The 8,674-nt window shown below is 46.2% G+C and overlaps 1 pseudogene; it reads left to right on the forward strand.

Moving 5' to 3' along the window:
* The first annotated feature begins 651 nt into the window (after window positions 1-651).
* Window positions 652-4,119, forward strand: LOC124691659 (annotated as a pseudogene).
* Window positions 4,120-8,674: the final 4,555 nt, after the last annotated feature.

An 8,674-nucleotide genomic window follows, 5' to 3' on the forward strand; every position in this document is an offset into this window, starting at 1 on the left:
TTTTCTTGGATTGATCCAATAATTCTTTCTTGTTATTTCCTTGCTGTGAGCAATCTGATACTCCAATTCATTGATATCATTGTGGATTGTTGCTGCCTAGAGGTTGCTGTGAGCAATCTGATACTCCAATTCATCGATATCATTGTCCTGAGTATTTTTGTCCTGAAGGTGTAGCATTTCTTTACAGATCTTACTCTGTTAGCAACAAATATCATGAGGAAATGGAGTCACTTTGAATCTTTCTAGACATGACTTTGCTTTGTGAACTTCTGAGGAGACTACTTCCAGTGCTGTATTTGGGAAACAACATTTTTGTTCATAGAAGAGGATAAAAATGGACAAGCTACTTCATTGTTTTTTATGTTTAAACATAAAACTAAGCCAGCATATAGCTAAACCTAATCACCTAGGGCATGGATCACTTGTGTTAGGAATGGCACTATGCTCTTATTCCATGCTATGCTAGCACAAATAGTTGGTATCATGATTAGACCAAGATGCATGCATACAGCTAACTGTTACACATGGGGTCTTTTAGTATTAGTGTATGCTGTCCTCTTTGAATGGATAACTTCTCTTATTTGTCAATAATAAGTCATAGACCTGACATTGTACTGCATTGGCTATTGTCTTTGTTTTCATTCCTTATTTGTGACAAATCCTGTGGTTGCAGATGGCTAGGTGGGATGAAATTTTGACTCTTCCTGTTCAGAATCCAACTACACTAGAGTTTTCAGCAGCAGATATCACGTGGACTATGGTTGTGGGCTGGAAGGACTCGATGGACAGGCTTGCACTCATTCCATTTTCCAGAGTGAATGACTTTGTCAGAGGAGAGTCAAACAACAAAGAATGTCAAACACGATTTCGCAAAGAAGCACACAGAACGCGTCAGCCAACCATGAACTGCAAACCAAAAGTTGATGGGATACTCGAGTATATTCTGTAAGTAAATGGAAGCATGCCTAATGTTAATGCTAGGAAATGAAGCTGTTCGTTCATCTTGTCAGCTTTTCCTTAGCATCTCCACACTAAAGATAATTAGGCTATCACTATTTTATTACACTGCCTTCATCTTTTCTTACCTTATTTCTTGTTTGAGATACTATAATTTAAATAGAACATGTGTCATTTTGACACCATTGCATGCAGGTATTGGTGCTCTTTCGGTCCAGATGATTATAGAAGTGGTGGTGCTGTCCGCCCTAGCAGGGCCTCTCGTGGAAAGAAGAAGACACCTGCTGGTCGTCCTAATACAAAAAGGGGATGTGTTTGCCATTTTATTGTGAAGCGTTTGATTGCTGAACCATCATTGGCTCTTGTGATTTATAACCACAATAAGCATGTAGATAAAAAAGGCTCACCCTGCCATGGTCCCATGGACAAGATGGCTATTGGGACGAAAGCAATGTTTGCACCCTACATATCTGATGAATTACGTGTTGAAGTTATGTCTTTGCTCTATGTTGGTATTCCTGTTGAGACCATAATGCAGAGACATACTGAAATGGTTGAAAGGCAAGGAGGGCCGTCAAACCGTGATGATCTTCTTACGCACAGATATGTTAGGAGGATGGAGAGGAAAATGCGGCGTTTTGGTTATGAACTTGATGAAGATGATGCTGTTAGTATTAACATGTTGGTTGAGAATCACCAGGATTACATATTTTTCTTTGAAGATTTTACGGACAGGGATAGCTTTGTCTTGGGCATTCAGACAGATTGGCAGCTACAGCAGATGATTCAGTATGGCAACCACAGTTTACTTGCTTCTGATTCAAAGTTTGGAACAAACAAGTTGAAGGTCTGTCAATGTCATTTTTATTTTTTAGTAGTTCAAAGTTTCCTTTGATTTGATATTAGTATTGCTGTTTGCTATTTTGCAGTATCTTGTACATAGTATCCTTGTTTTCGACCAGAAGAAAAATGTGATTCCTGTTGCTTGGATCATAACTCCCAATTTTACACATCATGAAATGTATGGATGGATGGGTGCTCTTTATGACCGGGTTCGTACAAAAGATCCGACATGGCAGTTGGGTGGCTTCATTATTGATGATCCCTTGACCGATGTGCGCACTATAAGGTAACTGATGCTTCTCTACCAGTGTACTCTTCCCCTCGGGTCTGGGTGCCTGAGTATGTATTCTGTTGAACAGGGAAGTGTTCCATTGCCCAGTTTTGATTACCATATGGCGTATCCGGCATGCTTGGCATAAAAATTTGCTAGACAAGTGCTCAGATTTTGAGAAGCGTTCAATGATGGCTAAACGACTTGGGAATGTAATATCCAGTATCTGCAGAGGAAATGGTCGTGTGGAATTATTTGAAGCCTTCCTGGAAGATTTTGTTGATTGCTTTAGTTTTCTGGACTACTTCAAAGCTCTATGGTTTCCAAGACTTGGTTATTCCATGTTCCTTTGCCTCTACCTGTTTTACCTGCCATATCTTGATTTTACTTGTTAGGTTTTTGGATGAGTTTTCTAATTCAACTCTTTAATGTGTCTGCCAGAGGCATGGACAACTGTCTTGAAGAGCACCCCGTTGGCTACTGCTGAGATAGCTTCAGCAATTGAGACTTACCATCACCTGCTAAAAGTTCGGCTGTTGAATGAGGCAGATGAAAGCATCTATCAGCGTGCAGATTGGTTGGTTCATAAGTTGGGTACAAAGGTTCATTCTTACTACTGGTTGGATGGATTTTCTGGGAAGGACACCTTTTCTCGTTACTGGAGGAGTGAGTGGAAAAATGGCCCAAATCAATGGCAACAGGGATTACAAATTCCAGATTCTGATATTGTCATAGAAGATAATTATGCTAAAGTGGTCTGTCAGAAAGATAAGGAGAGGTCCCATGCCATAGTGAACCCAGGTTCTGAGCTTTCTTTGTGTGATTGTAGCTGGTCAATGAAGGGAAACCTTTGCAAACATGTAATGAAGTCCACTAAGGTTTGCCGCCACAGGGGATTGGCACCACCATCCTTGGCTCTACTTCGCTATTACCAGGCACTGGCAAATGTTGTCCATTGCCTACCCAGTGACTCTGTGGTTTGTGACCATGCAGTTGCTGTGGCAGTTTCTGTTAGAACACAGTTAGAGACGCTACTTAGCGCCAGTAATGGTTGGGGATTTCAAGGATCCCCAACCCACCAGTGAGCCCAGAATTGAAAATGGTACATGTGCAAGTCGATCTCTGGCTTGCTCGGATGACGGCAATGAAGTTCCCACCAATGAAGACAGTGGTCAGGACATGTATGTTTGCAAGAAAAGAAAGTCTGGTGGAGCGTCAGATGAAGATGAAGCTGCTACATCTGCGCAAGTCATGCAGCCTTCTCATCGCTCGCCAGGAAAGAGAATGCAAAGAAGCTTCTGATGGTGATGAAGGAACCACAGATATGCAAGCTTCCGATGGTGATGAAGGAACCGCAGAGATGCAAGCTTCTGATGGTGATGAAGAAACGCAGTGATACAGATCATGCAACCTTCTGGAACTGATGGCAGTCAAGCAACTCCTGAACTGAATGATTCTTCAGATGAGGTTAGATCAGCTGATCGGATAGGTGGGACATGACACCTTGGCACAGAAAGGAAATCGGAGGTCTGTATATTTTAGTCACTGAGAACTAATCAGAATGGTATGTTCTACCATTGAACTTAGTGAGCTGGCGCATATGTTAGTTAAAGCAAGGCAAAAGGCAAGCAGATGTTGAACGAAATCTGGAAAACCTAATGTGCTTGTATCATCACCAGCCACCGCACTCCCCGTTACCAACTTCAAAGGACGGCTCTACTTGGCGTCATACTACTCACTAACTCACATGACAGGCAGAAGCTACTAAGACTGTTGGGCACCGATGGGTTCATGATATCCATGTGGCATCAACTCCTAGGCCTACTGGGCGTAGGAGGCCTTGATGATCAACATGGAAGAGAAGCTGCGGTCACTGGACAGCAGCAATGGTCCTGATCAGCCTGTGTTTATCGTGTTCAAGTGCTTTGATGAGGGGAGAAGCACGGTTTTGCTGCATATATATTGGTGTGATTCCAGTCATACTCTGCCTATCGTCACTTGATGTGCGTGCAACATTACTCTACTCCCTCATTTTGAGGCAGCAAGTAATTAAGGGTTCACTATCGTTTGCTTATCTAGGAATTTTCTTATGGTTAGGCTAGACTAGCTAATTATCTTGAACCAATTCCTGCGATTCAGCTTTGCTAATGGTAAGGAATTATTCACCAAACACCACCTACATTCTCAGTCTGGTATGCCATTAGCAGAACCAAGTTTGGTACGCCATTAGGCATCAGCATGTTTGGACAAGTCTGTTATGCAAGAAAGAAATATAGGCAATAATTCATTCAAAGGGAGTAGTACTATTTATACCTTTAAAACATGCTGTGTCAAAGTGAACTTGCAAGCACCCTTCTGAATATTCTGGGTAGGTCAGTGTAAACCACCTAACCGCCACCGTTGTCCGAGGGCACCGTTCCTTGCCTAGGTTTTCCGATGAATTTGGGTACCCGGCCCACATCTCATTGGTAGCATGTACTACCTGCGTCCTAAAATTAGTGTTTCACTTTCTGCCCACCGAAGAGGACGTCCTAAAATTAGTGTCTCACTTTCTGCTCACTGAAGAGGACGTCATAAACTGCTCCTTCTTGCTGCTCCGCTCGTAACCTATGTGCACTTGTGCTACACAACCGGTGCAGTCAGAATCACAGGGCAGGCCGCAAAAATCTCAGAGGACGGCGGCACCGGTTGGGGGCCTGCCACTTCTGGCCACCATGTCCTCCCATTCGGGTTGCTCCAAGACTAACACGAGCGAAGCATCATCTACTGGCTACTCATAGCGGACTACGGTGACCAAGTTTTCACCTATGATATCCGTGCAGAGAGGCTGGCCACGGTGAAGCTCCCACCCACCAACTGCAGAGGAAGCCAACGACTCCTAGCCTCCTAGGGAAGTCGTCGGACACTCGGACGGGAGACTGCAGTTTCTCGTATTGGCAAGAAGGTTAGTGATCCTGTTTAAGCACTCCGAGGAATAGTTGTAAGTCAGGAGAGCTAATATTGCATGCAAATCAATCCATGTTTGTGCTGATCTTGTTCCGCAATTACATGTCAGAGAACATCATACAATGTCAATTTATCTTAGTCGGCTACTTTTGGCAAGAAGCAACAATTTCGAGTTAAACGTTATGTGTGACATGACTTCCAAGTGTCACCCTGATAATGACATGCACATATACGCTTCTGCTTCAGTGGTCCAACCCCTCCAAAACCCAACGTGCGCTCAAAACACAAGAATGATTGAGATTTGTTGATACCTTTAAAATTCCGCTAAACTAGGGTAAGACATAGAGCCCTGAAAAGGCCCGTATGGCATGTTTGATTTTACACATATTGTCCATGGGTATATAATCGTCCATGGGAACATAATCGTCCATGGGTATAAAAACACATCGGATGCATCGCATCCTCGCATCTAGCCATTCCTCCCCCAAATCTAGTACGAGAAAACCCCACCTCACGTCATCTCCAATTCCTTCCGGCCACGTGCATCGCTGCCGCCGCACAACCTCTCGAGTGCGTTGATGGATTGAGCACAGGAAGAAGTGACGAAGAAGCATGCATCGAGCTCGACATTGATGGTGATGTCGATGTAGGTGCATTTGGAGGCACTGTTCTTGATGTTGCTGCTGGAACTACGACACCTGGTCTTGCCACCTCGGCGACGGTGGTCAATCCCATCGAGGAGGAGGCAGAGGACGTCATCTTGACGTTCTCTTCAGAGACAGACCTTGTCGGGAACCCCGGAGGTCGGGGCTAGACAAACCCAGATCTTCATCTGGCATAAACCTAACCTAGATCTCTAGGGTCTACAGGGTGAGAATCGGTAACACAACAGTGACTCTACGACTCAAAGAGTAATACAAGCTCATAACTGAGCGAAGAACCAAAGTATTACAAGCGAGAGGTCACCGACCCGACATTTCATCAATCAACGGAAGCGAAGTTATGCTATTCTAAATAGCAAGATAGCAAAAGGCCTAAGAGGCCGGGAGCATAACGGCGACGTCCCAGCCCATAGATTCCGGGCTGCCACCGGGAATCCCAAGCTACTCGTCGATGTCGACCTAGAAACCACCATCCGTTGGAGCGACTTCGTCCGAAACAAAGCATGCAAAGCTGAGTACAGGGACTCAGCAAGACTTAGTACAACCTTTTAGCAAAGCTGGTATGCGAGGCTTTATGTGGAGCTTATTTTGCAGAAAGCCAGTTTTCCTTTGTAAAACAAGAGGGAGCAGAAGCTCGTCTACTCAGATCATTTTAAAAGGGGATAAGAGAGCGATATCTCTAGCTCTACTGATCATCATATTGAATCCACCAAGATCTTCATCATCACCTGAACCTATCACCTAGGATCACCCCCTCGACACCCTGAGAGGGGATCCTTATCACACATTGACATCTAGTTTTACGATTAGGTTCAAGTTATCTATGATCATCACGTCCTTTCCCAAGTCGTCCGTAACCGTGGACACGGCTTTTCGAAAAGATTTACCCTGCAGGGGTGTACAATTTTATCCACACGCGCCGACCGACTCTTAGTGCCGTACGTTACACACTTCTTTGGTGTGCCGGCAGAGGGTGGTCGACCAAAACCTTTCCCTTACTTTGCCTATTCCATGATTCAATCTAACAGGGGAACTCCATCATCGTAGGTAGCCATTCTCCGAGGCGGTCCCGGTCATTGTGTGCAGGGGATCCAGTTCAATGCCTACAACATCCTTCACCCCGACCACGCCCTGTATGATGCACTTTGAAAACCTTTTCCACCTTTTCCCCATGCGTATGGCAAATGGAACTCGCAAAATAATTGACTCATGGGTAAGCTAGGCAAGTTTGGGCCAAGGGGTTCCCATGGGCCCCGTGTGGCTGTACGCTCAGTCTTGGTTCCAGAGGCAAGAACTCAGGTCCTAGTACCGGCGAGAACGAGTCAAATCACCACATCCCCATGTGGCGGCCCATCCAAGCCTTTAAACATGTTTATTTAACATCACTGATCTTACCACGTCATCCTGTCAAACTAGGTTCATTCGCAGCTCTGATTCATCAACCGGATGGATCAGGATTCGTCAACTAAGCATGGCTAAGCATATCCGATATAACAGCTCTAGCGACGCACACATAGCTCAAACCTAGTCTTGCTGGGAGCAGTGGATCAGGGTATTTGGGCTACGAGGATGGAATATGCAACACATAGGATAACTATATCTGCCGATAAAACATATTGGAAAGCGTGTGCAATATGTAGGAACCAGAAGTAAAAGCATTTCGAAACCATATATGAACCAGGTTAGGGCTTGCCTTTGTCCCTGACAAACCAATATGGATCTTCGGAGATCCCATGCTTGAATTCTTCGTCGGTGGACAGGTATTGAGTTGCGTCGTTGTCGATCTTCATCGTCTCGGGCACTTGCTCTATCGATCGCGAAGAAGCAAACACCGGAAAGGTAGAACAACAATCAACACATGGCATTGATGCAATGCACATACAAGAATGATGATATGACATGTTAATTAGGTACTGAAATAACCCTAAGACATCATCAATTTAATCGGGGTTCGACGGGACTAGGGTTAGTAGTTCGGAGCCTCGAAAGGGGTACAATTAGTTCTTCTAAAACAACTAGGGTTCAAAGTTGTTTAACAATGCATGATTGTGTAACCAAATTGTAGATCTCATTTTTCTGAAAATTTTGATATATTATACATATTTTTCCAATTTAAAAAGAATAAGTTATGAATTTTACAAGTTTTATTCATTTTAAATCATTTCTGAAAATCCTGGAAAATGTTAAAATCCTGACAGGTCGGACCCACTGTCATAGATTTAATCATTTCCTAAAATATTTCTGAAAATATTAAAAATCTGACAAAGGGGCCCACATGTCAATTTATTTTCATTTAAAGAAATAAAACAAAATGAAAAGAAAAAAGGGCGGCGGGTCCCACGGGGTCAACCGCCGGTGGTCAACTCCGGCGGCCGGCGCCGGAGACCATAGCGCGGCGGCGCTGGAGGGCTCCCCTGGACGCGCGGCCTAGCGCGTTCGACGCGGGCGACCACGGCGAGCGAGCGAGGTGGCGGCGCCGCTAGGCCGGGGCGGCCGGAGCATCGCCGGTGACGATGCCGAGCGGCGGCCGGGGCAGGCGGGCGTCGCGGGGATCCTACAGAGGGGGAGGGAGACGGCCGAGAGCACCGGCATGAAGAGGGGCTCACCGCGGAGCCGTAGGGCTTGTCGGCGAGGGCGGAGATGGCCGGTAGCGGCGGATTCGGCGGTGGCCGGAGCTCGGGCCGACGAGCTCGATTGGCTCGTCTGGGAGCTCCCCGGCCCCTGCGCGTGGACGAGGCGGACGAGGAGAGGCCGGTGGTGCTGATGCGCCACTCGCCGGAGCTTGGGGGTGGCCGGAGCTGCGGGGCAAGGTGGTGGCCGGCGGGTAGGGTTTCGGGGGAGGAGACAGAGAGAGCGAGGGAAAGGGAAAATGGGGCGGCCTAGGGTTCATCCGCGGCGGCGCGGAAGCTTTATAGCCAGCCGGGAGCGGCGGCGGGCATCTCTGCGCGCGGCGACCATCGGGCGGCCGGCGAGCTGCCAGGCAGCAGCTTGGTTT

This window comes from Lolium rigidum, chromosome 2 (assembly GCF_022539505.1).
Source record: "Lolium rigidum isolate FL_2022 chromosome 2, APGP_CSIRO_Lrig_0.1, whole genome shotgun sequence".
Taxonomy (NCBI): Eukaryota; Viridiplantae; Streptophyta; class Magnoliopsida; order Poales; family Poaceae; genus Lolium; species Lolium rigidum.